The sequence below is a fragment of the Eulemur rufifrons genome, chromosome 4 (assembly GCF_041146395.1).
Source record: "Eulemur rufifrons isolate Redbay chromosome 4, OSU_ERuf_1, whole genome shotgun sequence".
Taxonomy (NCBI): Eukaryota; Metazoa; Chordata; class Mammalia; order Primates; family Lemuridae; genus Eulemur; species Eulemur rufifrons.
Window position 1 is genome coordinate 16,668,352 of NC_090986.1, and position 18,087 is coordinate 16,686,438.

Below are 18,087 nucleotides of genomic sequence, written 5' to 3' on the forward strand. Positions count from 1 at the left end.
TAGCTCACAGCAACCTCAAACTCCTGGGCTCAAGCAATCCTTCTGCCTCAGCCTTTTGAGTAGCTGGGACTACAGGTATGCGCCACCATGCACGGCTCATTTTTCTATATATATATATATATATTTTAGCTGTCCATATAATTTCTTTCTATTTTTAGTAGAGACGGGGTCTCGCTCTTGCTCAGGCTGGTCTCAAACTCCTGAGTTCAAACAATGCGCCCTCCTCGGCCTCCCAGGGCTATCTTGTTGGTTGTGTCACAGGATGGGGAACAGCTGCTTTGCAGTATGGTCTGAGAAGCACAGCAATCTTGTGTAAGTGGGAAATGGACTTGGGTTGTAGAATGTCAATGAGAATGTGGGTTTGTTGTTTCTCCAACATGATTAATAGAGATGGGTTAATAATTATGATACCATTTTTTCCCTGTATCTATGAAGAATTTCATGTGACTAACAGAATTTGAAATAGCTGCCACACTCTCTTTTGTTTTTGCTGATCTATGAAAATATGAAATCCACAATCTTTAGAACTACTATATCCAAAACTTTCCCTGTCTCTGTGCCTATCTCATTAAATGACATTTTGGGTTGCCATGAGTCTTTGTTATTAAACCCTTTCATCTTTTTAAATTTGTATTTCTTCAAATTAGAGGTTCTATTAAATACAGAAGACATTCTTACATGAAGATGGAGGAAAGGAAGAATGATGAATCTATATTGGAAGATACCTTCCATGCTGTTCCTAATTATGGTAACAAAGTTGCATATCTCTCAGGAGTTCCTTTGCATTGTTACTGAAGGAAACATTTTTTTTCTTACTTCTTCCTGCTCAGTGATGTGCTTCCACAGGTTGATGATCATTTGCAAATATATTTCTGCTGTATATAAATTAATTTCTCTCTAACATTTCCTTGTCACTTATGGATTTCCATAATTTTCTATGGTCTAATAATTTTGAATCTGTGTGTGTTTAGGGGGAGCACATAGGTGCTTCATCAATGAAAATATAGAAAAGTTACATTAAGATCAGTTAATTACTACTATAAATTTGAATTTTAAATAGAAATTATGAAGCAGAGACCAAAAATATCTACTCAAAATTTTCCCCTATATAAGAAGTGCTTAGATCAATGATACAATTCTAAATAGAAGGATACTTAAAGGTGTTAAATTTTGTTTAACTCAAAAGCCAACTCAATTGAGCAATTCGTTTGCAAGTTTGGAAGCATCTAATAAGAAAGAAACATCATTGTGTGTTAATGTGTGAAAAGACATATATGTGAAAAGAAGGACAGGTATAGATGTAAATGCATAGGTACATGTCAAGTTGATACCTCCGTTAAGCAAGAACTGAAGCTATTGAGATTTTTAGGAAAATATGACTCAATATTCTTCATATTTTCTTTTCACTAGAAAATGAAATACTATCTATTTTATAATAACAAGTACCTATCTGAAATATTTTGCATTCCAACTCATACTCAAGTTTTAATTTCTGATAATTACATACCTTATTTTAGTCTGTGGCTATCTGAGGTGTTTTGTTACAACAGAGTGTTAGAAGACAGAGTCTTCATTGTAAATGTTAGAATATAGTCATCTTGTTTCCATAACTACTGTGTGAATCTTAATTTTGAGAAGCCTTCTTTCAAATACATGCATTTACATACATTGGAGGATGGGGAGCATTTGCTAAAAGACTAGGAATCAATCCAGAGTAGAAATAAATATGGGATAATTTATCAGCACTACTAGAAAATGGATTATGAAGACAAAAATACATTTATTTTCATATGTGTCTCTCTATGATGCTTCCTATTATGCTATTCAAAGAATTTAGTAAACAAGGATTGATGAGCATCTTCTGTGATAGGATGCTTTTGGAAGAATTGGAGAATTGAGTAAAGAATAGTGATAAATTTCTGTTTCTGATGTTGCCTCAAGTCAGCATGCTTTTTCATTTAATTATGTTATCAATAAATGAGTCTTTAAGAACTAATTGGGAGAATACACAATGGTTTCACCCAGAATGGACAGATTGGACATGATTCTCTGTAGTGATATCCTCAGGTTAGTGGCACTAATCAGTCAGCAATTGTCATGCTTTTCTTCAGTCCCTCATTCGACGTGCTATTTATTATACAGAACATCCCTGATGAATCCCTGGACTTCTTTACCATTTTTTGAAGTTAAAGGCTTCTTGTTCAGGTAAAAATTGAAGACAATCAAAGAGAAGGGTTGAGATGGCCTCTCATAGCAGATTGAATCAAAATGCATTTTGTTCATATTTTACTTCTAACTATAAATGTACACAAACCATTCTAAGAAATTGCTGTATTATTACAACTAAAAATAATCAATTGGTAATTAAACTAAAAAGTACCAGAATAGCTGCTTGTCCATTTGACATCAACGATTTGTTTCACCACTTTTGCTGTTATTTTGTGAAGAGTAGTGGCTTATTGATATGGCTATAATGTGCTAAAAGTAGAGTATTACAATCTATAATAATGCAGTATTCCTTAATTAATAAAAGTAAACGTTAGCTTAAGTAACCACTTATAATAGATACTTGAGACCATCTGTATAGCTGTCACTGTAGAAGAGTTTCCTAACAACACATGATACCCCATCAGGCAATTGTCTCATCTCTACAGGAATTTTATTTATTTACACAGAATGAAAAAATGATGGTTTGTGCCAATACAAAAAGTCAAATACAATGATGGTACTTGCTATACTTCATAAAGCCATGGCAGTATTATTTAAAAGATGTTATATTATTAAAAGTAGGTGTGTGTTGGGGGAGTGCATGTGTATGTATGTGTGCATGTGTGCTATGCCTGTCTTCCAAAATTCTTAGAATTCTGGTCTCCTTTTTGAAATGTATAATTTTTCTAAACATTTAGGCTAATGGAGTTTTCCTAGGCAAATGTCATTGTCATTGTTAATTAATAGCTATAACCTGCCATGGAGAAGCATATAATTTTTAATAGGAAAACCCTAGATAGAGACCAATTAGTACCTAGGCAAATGAGAATTGATTTCACAATCAAAATGTTATCAAGGGTTCCCTTTTGTCTTTGTTCTATTTTTACAGGTCTTGAATGTCATACACACACACACACAAACACACACACACATCATTATTAAGAGAGGTATATATCATTAAGAATAGGTAACATAATTCAGGTTTATTCATATTTAACTATTTGTAAGCAATAGTAATTTTTCAGAATACACATTTATTAAACAGTGATATGAAAATTAAAAGTACATTTTATTTAACTTTGTGTAAAATATATTTAAGAAAAATTTCCACATAGCCAAACTTGTTAATGAGTAAGAATTCAGAAAATATGGAGAAAATAATGAGAACAAAATATGGTGACAGATACAATTAATAGAATTAATATATCTATACTAATCATCTCAAAAATAATCCCTTTGTATTTAATTTTATTTTAGCACTTGAAGTTAAAGAACTTTGTCTTTAATGATGTATTAAGTTAGATTTAATCTTTTTTGTAGAAAAAAACAAGCTGAGAAATATTTTTAAAAATGAATTGGTGATGACATTTAGACCAACATAAAATATTTAAAAGGAACACAATGGTTAGCTTTACCTTAATATTTCCATAAATTGATAGTGGTTAATTTGTCAGAAATAGGCACCTAATTGACATTTAATCAAGCATACACAAGTGTATGTTAAATATAAATTAATTACTGTATGTTAAAAATACCATAATTTTATGGTGTGTAAACATGTAAGTACATTTTAGTTACCCTTTAATTACTGATTTTACAGATTATAAATGTATAATTACCTAACTAACAATTCACTACCTTTCTAAGAAAACACTTTTTGGGTTAAATATCATATAAAACAAATTAGATGTTATTTTTATAATAATACTTAAAAAGTTGCAAGTGATTTAGCCTCTCTATTTCACTTCTGAATTAACTCAACCTCACAGTAATACATGTGGAAATTATAATGTGCATAAAGACTACTTATAAATGCATAGCTATATAATTGTGATTTGATTACCTATCCAATGCAACAACATGTTCATGGAAAATACAAGGAAAAAAAAATCCTGGGGTTTTAAAAGAAAAATATTGTCTATTTATGAAATTAAGTTAAATAAATAAATGTGATTAAATGGCCTATGGAAAACACCTAGTAAATGTAAATCACTGTAAATATGTGGCAATGCAAATTAACAAATTGCATTTGCATTATTACTTTTTTCTTGACTTTGCCCTTTTTAGCTCTGTGATTTTCTAGATACTGATTGTGTTCCATTATTTATCTTTTCCATTTTTTTTATATGTTCAAATAAACTGCCTTAAATTCCATGTTGGAAGAAATAGAATATTATTGCAAACTGACCTAAATTGATTTGGCCATTGATAATTATTCTGTTCTTTTTGGCAAATACCAGTAGCTTCCTGTGGGGGAAGGCATTGGCCTTCTAACATATAAAATCAATAGCTGGTAAAAAGTTATTTCAAGGGCTAATTCCAAACCAAATCTGCTACATATACAATTGTTTACTAGCAAATAGGCAGGAAAACTGTTACTCCACCTTCATTTTAAGTTAATAAACTCCTTGAACTCTGGCCTTTTATATGGTAGGAAAGTACTTTGCATGACAGGTTAAAAAGAAGCAATGATAGTCTAGCAACAAGATTCATCTAATCTTCTAAATGAAGTCAGATTTTTGTTCCATTGTTTAAAATAAGACTGTTTTCTGAATCTTTAAGCCAAGTTTACACTCTAAGTAGTGTAAGATTTTCTGCTCAGTAGGGTCATAGCATATACATAGTTCATGAAAGATTTGGGTTGCCCAGAAACTATTTCTAGTCAACACATATACCTTTAACACTGAAATTAATTTTAACTTACATTTTGCTAACTATCAAGCCATCTAGTATTGATCAAGATAAATATAGCTGAAGTATTTACAGTAACAGATTTCTGGGATGTAATCTTCCAAATGTAATTTACCAACAAGGACACTTCAAATTTTAACAAACGTCCTTAGGGTGGTGTAGGTTACCACAAATTACTACATATGAGTTGGGAGAATTATACATACTGAAATATTTAAAATTGAATTGCAGATAATATAGCAGATATATATTATCACTATTATAATTATTATTATATAAAAATAATTTTAAGTTGTCCAAGCAGTTTACAAACATATGGAATAATATCAGCTATATTACACAAGACAGGGAAATATTTTCGGGAATACTAAGCACATTTAAAGAATCAAAGTCAATTATGTCTATGTTAACAATAACTTGAGATACTGGTATTTTCCTATTAACAATCATAGATCAAATGTTGTTCAGTGCCTCATCTAAACAAAACACTGTGAAAGGTACAGAGGGAGTTCAGAAGAAGGCTAGATTCTAACCTCATCCCTAAATGAGTTTATTGCAATCTGGTTTTAGAGACAAGATTCATAACATAATAAAAGGCAAAGAAAATGAAAGTTACATAGTGAGGAAAGAAAATCCACATTTGATTAAATGGTAAGTTACTGATATAAACATAAGAATAGAGAGTGTAGAAAAAAAGGGGAAATCATTATTTGGGTAGTCTTCATGGATAAATTATTATGGGAATTATAAAAGCATTTGTAGCTAATTGTGAATTGTAGGAAATATTAAGGCCTTTGCCTTTTTATTCAGGAGGGCTTGAAGGAAGTCTGGCTTCTCACAAGTTTCCTGGAAATGAGGCACTGACTCTACAACGGGAGGAAAGGAGTAAATTTAACTTAATATTTATTCATCTCTCCCTAATGCTTTTTAAATGACATCTTGAAACAAGGCATCCTAATATTTCCATTATACAAATATGAAAAGGTACATCTTTGTCTAATGTATTACATGGTTGCTCTAAAGCTACAGTTTTCAGATTATTTGGTCTTTACATCCTAAAAAAAATATTGATGACTCCAAAGAGTTTTTGATTTTGTAGGTTATTATCCACCAATATTTACAATATTGGAAATTAAATCTAACAAAACATTTTATTTATCATTCATTAAAATAACAATACAAAATGCATTGCATCATAACACATTAGAGTTTCATCGAGTGCGACAAAGGCAATATATGTAACCTAAACATTTGTACCCCCATAATATGCATAATATGTTGCAATAAAAAGTAAATAAATAAATAAAAATAACTATATTTTCCAAAACCAAAAAAAAAAAAAAATCAACTGAGAAGAAATGACATTGTGTAATGGTTTTGCATATCTCTTTAATGACTGGCCTAGGGAAAGAAAGCTTTATCCACATATCAGCTTTTGCATGCACTGTCACAATTCATTACTTTGGTTGAAATATATATATATATATATATATATATATATATATATAAAAATCCAGCCTCACATGAACTTGTAGTTGAAAAAGCCTTTTAAGATAATCACGAATATTCTTTTTTGATACTACACCAAAGCTTTACAAATGGATTCTTAAAAATATATTGTACAGGCTGGGCGCAGTGGCTCACACCTGTAATCCTAGCACTCTAGGAGGCTGAGGCGGGAGGATTACTTGAGCTCAGAAGTACGAGACCAGCCTGAGCAAGAGTGAGACCCTGTCTCTACTAAAAATAGAAAGAAATTAGCCAAACAACTAAAAATAGAAAAAATTAGCGAAACAACTAAAAATAGAAAAATATTAGCCAGGCATGGTAGCACATGCCTGTAGTCCCAGTTACCCAGGAGGGTGAGGCAGGAGGATCGTTTGAGCCCAGGAGTTTGAGGTTGCTGTGAGTTAGGCTGATGACACGGCACTCTAGCCCAGGCAAGAGAGTGAGACTCTGTCTCAAAAAAAAAAAAAAAAAAAAAAATGTAATGTGTTATCTGAAACCATATTAATGAATTCTTATACTCTTTTTAATGAAAAGATACAGATCTATCTTACACTTTAAATAAATCTTTTACTCATCAACGATTTTATTGCATCATATATTGGTCATTTGTAGATACAGATTTTCCAAACATTGACATAATTTATTATTTAATGTAAAACAAAATTGCACTCAAGTATTTGGAAACTGTGAAATTTATGTTGGTAAAGAGTTTTCCAAAATTCTACTTGATCCTTGAAAGCTTGAGTTTTACCATTGGCAACTGCTATTGTCAGTTGTCTTCTTGAAGTGATAGGCTCATTTCACTCATTTTTGAGAAAGTCTGCCAAATACCCAAATGTGAGGAACCTTAGTTTCTGTCAGTTGTTGTTTCAAGTAAAAGTGGTGTTCCATAAAAAGAAAAACAGCAAGTTCTGCTCACAACTCCAACAATGACATGGGTGCTTTTTCTAAAAAAAAAAAAAAAAAAAAAAAAATCACATATGGGTATGCAGCTGACATGCTTTCAGACAGTTTCATATGTAATATAAAAAGCCATGTACAGAAGGTTCAAGATGTAATTGTATTACGAATGTGGATGACTTCATCAGGACACTCTCATGTAAAACTGGCAGTTTTGCTTTTCCTTGGGAGTGGGAGGTGGTGAGGAACACAATGGATATTAGCACAGTTGGGTGCCACTGCTTTGCCTTCCACAATGGTGCCATCCTATAAATGTCCATGCAGTGAAAAGGGCCAATAATGTCCTAGCTTCATTTTGAAAATAGTTTAATCTTATGGACCCCTTAAAAATATTTTAGGAATCCCCCAGGGGTTCCAGATCACACTTTGACAACCATGTCATAGAGCAACAGAAAAATGGACACAGAAGAACAGTGTATTTTTGAGACTCCTTCAGACAAATTTTCCTCCCACTAGGCTCTATTCCTGCTTTGAAAACTATCCCTGCTATAACAGGAAGGATGAGAAGCAATACTGATTTTCTCTATCTAAGGTCTAACAGTGGAATTGAAATAATCACTGTTTTCCAACTATTTTTCCCTAGAACAAGTCCATTCAGTCAGCCATGTGGATGTGCTATTTTTGTAAAGTGAGTTGTAGACTCTGACCCAAACACCGCAATCCGCTAGAATTTTTAAAAGCCCAAATTTACTAAAAATATATCTCCCTAGTGTTGCTCTATTACCTGGTGCCAATCTAAAGAAACCATAGATGCAAAGCTTAGAAACAGAGACTGAAACAAATCTTGCAGATGCTGCTTCTGATTTTTTTCTTTCTTCTCTTCCCCCAGCATTTAGCACGATGACCTGCACATAGCAGCAGATGGTAAGAGTGCAATAAATGTGTGTCCAATAAATGACTTATTTTTTTCCAGCTTTGTTGAGGCATAATTAACAAATAAAATTTGTATATATTCAAGGTGTACAGCGTGATGTTTTGATATGCAGATATCAAACTGTGAAATGATTACCACAATCAAATTAGTTAACATATACATCACTACAATTAGTTACCATTTGTGTGTATGTGTGTGTTTGTGTGTGAGTGGTGAGAACACGTAAGACCTAATCTTTTAGCAAATTACAAGTAAACAATATAGTAACATTAACAATAATCACCATGCTGTACATTAAATTCCCAACCAATTGGTGATTTCTGAACGCAATTGGGCCATGACTTTTCCACATCTTATGCTCAAATCCTCTTTGTTGTAAAAAGGTGGGGACTTCTTGGATTTGACAATGTAGCTTTTTTCCACTTATTTTTGCTACTGAAATAATGACCCATTATATTCTAAAGTTCATGACCTGGATTTTATTTTTGGTGTCAACTATACTTAGGCATCATTAGATGTAAATAGAACAAAGACATAAATATATTTACAAAAATAAGCTGAAAAACAAAATAATATTTTTTGTGCAGGATGCCACATGTTACCCTGAGCTAACTGATAATATATGTTTTTCAATATCCTTATCTTTGAAATATTTTATATGAAATCCATGCTGTCATTTTCAATATTTCAAAAATCAAAAATAATTGTGTGTGCTTTTCACTTAAATAGTAAAGTGTTTTAAATGTTTGCTTGTGCCTGTGAATATATGCATTCTTATAATACATGAACAGTAATGATACCAGCAGAAAACAACATTAGTCCATGAACATACTGTTAATTCTGAAACTAACTTATTCTCTTCAGACCACTTATAAATATAATTATCAGTTCATCATGTCCCAAAGAAAAAAAAATCATGAAGGATGGAATATTATATGTGAGAGTTTTTCTTGAAGAATTGCTTTAAAAGAGTGAAGAAACTCTAGGTAAATTGCTCAAAGGAAAAAAGAAATATTTTATAATGATGCTAAGTGTCTATTTTTAGAAAAGATGTGAAATTGAGATTAAAATAATAGAAAATTATTTGAATAGTATGTACTGGTAAATATATTTTCAATAGCAGTGTTCTGAATTTATATTTCAATGTGTATGTTGCGTGTTTCCTATGATTTTAGTTCAGGTGATTAGTAGTTATATTTTAGTAGACATTTTTATCTTACCTGTGGATTGTACTCCAAAATCAAAAGATATATTCAAAGGCAGTCTATCTTGTCAGGGAGAGAAAAGAGTATCTCCAAGGAAAAAAAAAAAAAACTGTGGTAAAGTATAATGAACACGTTATTTGGAATCAGATAGAACTTATTTAAAATTTGGTTCTGATGCTTGGTAGCTATGAGTCTCTGGCAATTTATTCAGTTAGAGTAGCCATGAAAATTAAATAAATGAGTTATAATGAAGCATCAGACACAGTATGTTTGCTCCTTTTTATTCCCTCCCAATGTGTACATATTTGCAATATTAATTTTTGAATCACCTATTTTGAGTTCTACTCAGTTTGTCCTTTTCTTTTGGAAAATTTCTCTCATATTTGACAACCTAAAATCATTTTTAATTACCACTGTTTGGATATACCATACATTATTTAACCAATCCTGTGTTAACAGATATCTAGGCTGTGTAAAATTTCCCAATATTTTGATCATTGTTAAATTGCCATTTTTTTGACCTTTTTGTTACATTATTTGGGACACCCTCTTGGTAGGATACTTGTTTAGAAATAGAAATTATTGGTCATTAATTTGTCTAATTTATATTTTGATTAATGTGGCAAAAGTGCTTTCCAAATCTTTGAACCAATTGATATCTTCTGGAATAGTGGATGATTTTTTTTCATTACTTCAGAAAGCTCTAGGCTCAATTCCTCAAATGCTTGCCAACACTGAATTTTCTGGGATATTTAAATCTTTGAGAATATGAAAAGCAAATATATTTTATACATATATGTTTTTAAAAAACCTTGCTTTTCTTTGCTCTTTAATTATTAATAGGGTTGAAGATTTTATATGACACTAATTTTTCTTTTCCTTGGGGAAATTTACTCACTTTTATAGTCAGTGTTTATGCTTTTTATTAAAGTTGCTTTGCAAGAATTTTTTTAGATATTGGAAATATAACACTTTGTTATTTCTTTTAAATATTATTTTATATATGAAATCTATTTTTTAAAATTTTGATCTTTCAACTTTGGTTATAAAAATATGTTTTTACATTTTATGGTTAAAATTATAAAATATGTTACAATTTTTTATGCTTCCTAATATTTTTATGCATTTACTCATTAAATCTATCCATCTGAATTTGTTTTGGTATAACATGTGTGATAAGAAAACATTTACATTTTTTGGATGTTCTAATTTCTAACATCATTTTTTGATCAATATATTTTCCCCTTAAGATCAATATGATTTTGAAGGATCTTGAATCTAATATAATTTTTTAAATTATTTATGAATCTTATAAGAATTTTGTTAGTATACTGCTTAATCAAAAAATTAAGAGCCTTTTCTACATTTATACCACAGTTCTTATTTCTTCTTCTTTTTTTTTTTAACATATACATGGACCCCTTGCCATAACAAGATACTGCTGTAGGTATTACAGCTGGGAAAAAGTTGGAAAGGATTACAGATATAAATATGATGTCTCTGTTCTTTAAGACGAATATTCATTTGGAAAATACCAAGCACAGGATCATAAACAACTCAAGGGAAATACAAATTCAGTCATATACCACATAATGACTTTTTGGTCAACTAAGGATTACACATACAACAGTAGTCCCATAAGATTATAATGGAGCTGCCCTATACAAGTGTACTATTTTTATATTTATACCATATGTTTATTGTACCTTTTGTATGTTTACATATGTTCGGATACAAAAATATTTACCATTTTGTTACAATTGTCTGCAGTATTCAGTACTAGTGCATGCTATACAGGTTTGTAGCCTAGGAGTAATAGGCTATACCATATACTCCAGGTGTGTAGTAGGCTACACCATCTAGATTTGGGTAAGTACACCCTATGATACTCGCACATTGACCAAGTCAACTAAGGGGACATTTCAGAATGCATATCCATTGTCAAGTTTCACTATTAAGAGATGCATGAAAATAAATGCTATTGAAATTCAGAGTCAAAGAAGATTATATATATGATCATATCAGAAAATTATTCATATAAAGAAAACCTTTAATGTGGATTCTAAATTCTGGGTAGAATAATCACAACTGAGAAAAGAGATGAAATTTTAGATGAAGAAAATAGTGTAAAAGACTGAGAAAGAGAGAAAGTGCCAGTTGTGTTCTTAAAAAGTAAACAACAGCTAGATTGAGGTCTACATTCAGAGGGAACACTACACTCAGAGAAGGCTGAAAAGTAAGTCTGGGGACAAAGCTTGAACATTGTTATGAATGCCAGATTGAGTTCAAATTAATTAATTAGTGAATGAGAAATCATGAAAGGTTTTGACAAGAATGTTGATATGATCAGATTAATAATTAAAACTACTGTCAATTATGCAGCAGTTTTAAAGGCCTGTATAGACTCCTAGAAAACCATAAGGAGGCATAAATCCTGCATACATGACATTTTATATGCCTTGTTGTCATTGTCAACCAAGAAAACATAACTGATTCTAAGTCATACAGACGTGAAGAAAGCTCATCAATATAAGTTAAAGAAGAAGGATCTACCAGTACTTTTTTAAATTACGTATATATTTTTTCAGCATATTATGGGGGTAAAAATGTTTAGGTTACATATAATGACTGCCTGAGTCAGAGCTTCAGTTGTGCCCATCCACCAGATGGTGCACACGGCATCCATTAAGTGTGAATATACCCATCCCCTTCACCCCCTCCCACCTGCCCGACACTCGATGAATGTTATTCCTATATGTGCACATAAGGATTGATCAGTTAATATCAATGTCATGGTAGGTACACGTGGTGCTTGTTTTCCTATTCTTATGCTACTTAGTAGAATTGGCTCCAGTTCTATCTTGGATAATACAAGAAGTACTAGATCACCATTGTTTTTGTGTCTAAGTAGAACTTCATGGTATATAGATATACCATATTTTATTAATCCACTCATATATTGATGGGAACTTGGGTTGTTTCCACATCTTTGCAATAGTGAATTGTGCTGCTATAAACATTCTAGTGCAGATGTATTTTTTATAGAATTTTTTTTTCCTTTGAGTAGATGTCCAGTAATTGGATTGCTAGGTCAAATGGAAGTTCTATTTGAAGCTTCTTGAGGTATCTCCACATTACTTTTCACACAGCTTGTACTAGTTTGCAGTCCCACCAGCAATGTATGACTGTTCCTATCTCTCTGTATCTGTGCTAACATTTATTGTTTTGGGACTTTTGGTAAAGGCCATTCTCACTGGAGATAAGTGATATCTCATTGTGGTTTTGATTTTCATTTCCCTGATGAATAGAGATGTTGAGCATTTTTTCATATGTTTGTTGGCCATTTAGTCTATCCTCTTTTGAAAAGTTTCTGTTCATGTCCTTTTTCCACTTTTTGGTAGGGTTGTTTGATTTTTTCTTGCTGATTTTCCTGAGTTCTATAGAGATTCTAGTTATCAGCCCTTTATGGGATGTATAACATGCAAATATTTTCTCCCATTCTGTAGGTTGTCTGTTTGCTCTCGTGATAGTTTCCTTGGTTGTGCAGAAGGTTTTTAATTTGCTCAGGCCCCACTTAATTATTTTTGTTGTGGCTGTGATTGTCTTTGGGGTCTTCCTCATAAATTCTTTGCCCAGGCCTATGTCTGTAAGTGTTTTTGCAATATTTTCTTTTACAATTCTTATAGTTTCATGCCTTAGGTTTATGTCCATTATCCACCATGATTTGATTTTTGTGACAGGTGAGAGGTGTGAATCCTGTTTCAATCTTCTACATCTGGCTATCCAATTTTTCCAGCACCATTTATTGAATATGGATTCCTTTCCCCAGTGTATATTTTTGTCTGCTTTTTCAAAGATCAGATGGCTACATGAGGATGGTTTTATGTCTGGGTTCTCAGTTCTGTTCCATTCGTCTATGTCTCTGTTCTTGTGCTCTATTAGTATTTTCTAAAATTTGGGCATTCCTTTACTGGTTCATACATATCAGCACTCAATTTTGGAAGGAATAGTTCAAAAATAATAAAATAAAGCCTCCAATGTATATTTTAAGGTAAATAAAATATTGATATGTATCAATGAGAGAGATGATATCATTTTTAAAAGGTGGCTTTATCAGTGGTGCCAGTTATTGGCTAAATTTTGACTCAAATTATGACTGATAACAGCAGAAACAAATATAGATTTTAATACTAAAGAATTTTAGTGTAAAATATTGTTGAGTTATTTTTCATGAAATGCATACATCAGGATTTGTTTAATATATTGAATATGTATCATTTTATTTGAATCTAAAATAAAATCTACTCTAACATGAAATAATGTGGTAGTTTATTTTTTATATTAGTTGTAGTTATTTTTATTAGTAATTTAACTTAAACTTATTTTTACATCTATGTTCATAATGGATATTTTTATGTAGTTTTCTTTTTTGTTGATTCCTTTCCTGGCTTTGGTATCAAGGTGATGTTGGCTTTGTAAATTATGTTGGGGAGGATTCCTTCCTTCTTGATGTTACAGAATAATTTCTGCAGGATAAGTATCAGTTCTCCTTTGTAGGTTTGATAAAATTCAGGTGTGAAACCATCTGGTCTGGGACTTTTCTTGTGGGAAGATTTTATTCCTGCTTCAAATACATTACTTGATATTTGTCTGTTCAGAAATTCAGTTTCTTCCTGATTGAGATTAGAGAGGATATGTGTTTCTAAGAATTTGTCCATTTCCTTCAGGTTTTCAAGTTTATGTGCATAAATATTTCCTAGGAAAACAAATTCAGCTGCTCATCAAATATATAACCTATCACAATGAAGTGGGCTTCACCCCAGAGACACAGAGATGGCTCAACATATGAAAATCTATAAATGTAATTCACCACATAACTAGAAGTGAAAAAAAGACCATATGATCTGCTCAATAGACATAGAAAAAGCATTTGACAAAATTTTACACCCTATTATGATAAGAATTATTAACAAAATACGCATACCTAAGATTGGCTGAAAATGATAAAAGCTATATACAACAAACCCACAGCCAACATCATACTGCATCGGGAAAAATTGAAAGCATTGTTGCTTAGAAGCGGAACCACACAAGGTTGCCCGCTATCACCACTTCTATTCAACATACTGCTGGAATTCCAAGCCAGAGTAATTATACAAGGAAAGGAAATGAAGGGCCTCCAAATGGGGGAAGAAGAGTTCAAACTATCACTCTTTGCTGATAATATAATCTTATATCTAGAAAACCCCAAAGATTTGGCCAAGAGACTACTGGAATTGATTAATAAATTCAGCAAAGTCTCAGGAAGCAAAATCAATGCACACAAATAAGTAGCTTCCATATATATCAACTATCAAACTGAGAACCAAATCAAAGACACAATAGCTTTCACAACAGCAACAAAGAAAATAAAATCCCTAGGAATATATTTAACTAAGGAGGTGAAAGACCTATACAGGAGAGCTATGAAACACTGAGGAAGGAAATAGCAGAGGACATAAACAGATGAAAAAACATACCATTTTCATGAATTAGAAGATTGGATTGTTAAAATGTCTATAATACTCAAAGTGATCTACTGTTTCAAAGAAATCCCTATGAAAATACCAACATCATTTTTCACAGATCTAGAAAAAATAATTCTATGCTTTGTATGGAACTAGAAAAGATCCCATACAGTCAAAACAACCTTAAGCAAAAAGAGCAAATTTGGAGGCATCAATTTACCAGACTTCAAGCTATACTACAAGGCTTGCAAAACATCATGGTGCTTGCACAAGAACAAAAACATAGTCCAATAGATCAGAACAGAGAATGCAGATATAAAATCATCCTCATATTGCCATCTGATCTTTGACAAAGCAGACAAAAACATACACTGGGGAAAAGAACCCCTATTCAATAAATGGTACTGGAAAAATTGTATAGCTACAAGTAGAAGACTGAAACAGGATCTGCACCTCTCACTCCTCACAAAAAATCAACTCACAATGGATAACAGACTTAAACATAAGGCATAAAACTATAAGAATTCTAGAAGAAAATGTTGGAAAAACTATTATAGACACTGGCCTGGGCAACGAATTTATGAGGAAGACCACAAAAGCAACCATAGCAACAACAACAATAAATAAATGGAAGCTGATCAAATTAAAAAGCTTTTGCACAGCCACAGAAACAATCATTAGAGTGAATAGACAACCTACAGAATGTGAGAAAATATTTACATGCTATATATCCAATAAAGGGATGATAACTAGGCTCTATATAGAACTCAGGGAAATCTACAAGAAAAAATCAAACAGCCCCATCAAAAAGTGGACAAAGAACATGAACGTGAAACTTTTGAAAAGAAGTTAGACTAATGGCCAATAAATGTATGAAAAAATGCACAATGTCTCTAATCATCAGGGAAATTCAAATCAAAACCACAATGAGATACCACTTAACTTCAGTGAGAATAGCTTATATGAAACAGTTCCAAAATAACAAATGCTGGTGTGGATGTGAAGATATAGGAACACTCATACACTGTTGCTGTTACTGCAAACTATTAATAGTATAACCTCTATGAAAATTAGTGTGGAGGTATCTCAAAGAACTAAAAATAGGTCTATCATTTGATCCAGCAATCCCACTACTGCGTATCTAGCCAAAGGAAAAAAGAAAAGATATTCTATAAAAAAAGACATCTGCACTAGAATGTTTATAGCAGTACAATTCACAATTGCAAAGATGTGGAAGCAACCCAAGTGCCCATCAATACATGAGTGGATTAATAAAATGTGGTATATGTATATCATGGAGTTCTACTGAGCCATAAAATAATGGCGAACTAATACCTCTGATATATATGTGGATGGAGCTGGTTCCCAATCTTCTAAGTGATGTATCAAAAGAATGGAAAAACAAAATTCACATGCACTCACCATTAAATTTGTACTAATTGACCAATTCTTATGTGCATATATGGAAATAAAATTCATTGTAAAATAAACAGGTGGGAGGGGAGGAGAGGAAGGGTATTCACACCTAATGGGTACAATGCACACTATCTTGGGGACAGGCACACTTATAACTTTGACTCAAATGGTCCAAAAGCAATTTTTATAACCAAAACATTTATACCCCTGTACTATTTTGAAATAAAAAAAAGAAGATAAAGAAGATGAAAGCAATAAAACATATATTTAAATGCAAAAATAAATAATTAAACTTTGTTTATGTCTAACTGTGAGATTTGATTAAAGGATTTTGCTAAGAGCTTTCTTTTTCTGATTTCAAATGGAATATATTTATCATTTACTAACCCAAAATATTGTGATGTGTGCCTGTTGAAACTATTAGGAGTGACTGAAAATGATGCCTTTGTAGCTTTGTTGTCTTCTCCACATTAATTAAAAATAATTTTATATGAGAAAATATTATTTTTAACTTGTTATTCAAAGTTTTAATTGATATGCAGCTTTTTACAAAAATAAATACTTGGATGGATTCTTACTTGGATTTGACAAAGTTTTATAACAGACATTACACTAAGGATCACTGGGACAATAAAATCCAGTTTTCATAATTCTATCATCATGCATTTTATCCATGCTTTGCTCTTCCAGATTATTGCATAGAACCATCACACTCAACTATTCAACTTATCTACTTTATTCAAGTTCACATCCCTCATTTGCACTGAAGTTGGTTCACTATTTACTTCTACTGTATAATGATGTATAGCATTAAACTGCTATATTTATTATGATTTTATGTTTTAATTAAGTATTTTTGAAGGTTATAACCATTTTGGTAGATATAACAACAAAGAATAACAAGGAAAATTCAAATTTAAGAAAAATAAACAATAACATTCAAACCACATGTTTAAAAATATTCAAGACAAACTGCACTCTTAATTGAGTATTAAACAATATGTGACCAATGATGAAATGAGTTCTTGCTACTCATGTGGAAACCGACAGAATATAGAAGTCATGAAAATGCAATTATTAATAATTTATCTGTGAGAAACATAATCAACCTTTAATTCCACAATGTGAAATTAACATGAGGACATTGTTTCATCACTTTATTCTTCAGAAAACACATTTCTTCTTTACCATAACTGAAGAAGCAGGACTAGACTCTTATTCTTTCCTAAATGTTTTGTACTTGCTGTGGTGATTTTCTTGAGGATCAAAACTAACACATCTGCCAGTTCTGCTCTTTTATGCATCTATTATTAGTATGTGGTGTAGGGCTTACCTTCCCTTTCCTCTATGCTGACAAGTATTTCTATCATTTCCTTGATGTGACTGATCCAGGTTTGGCCTGTTGCCTTCAAAGACTATATAAATTTTACAAATGATTTAAATAATAAATATATTGGAGGGGATAAGGTGGTAACTTAGATCTATGTGCTATGCCCCACCAGTAAAAGTATAAATATTACTCTCAAATTTCCCTTTCTTGGCTGGATTGTGATGGACTCCAGAAAATAGTAATTCCAAGGACACAGAAGTGCAGAGTGAGATGCTGACATCCTGCTAAATGCACTAAAACTTGTACTCTATCCTTTGTTGATAGTAATTGTATAATAACATTTACCTAAGTTTAAAATAATGCATTTCCTTTTATTTATTAGATATT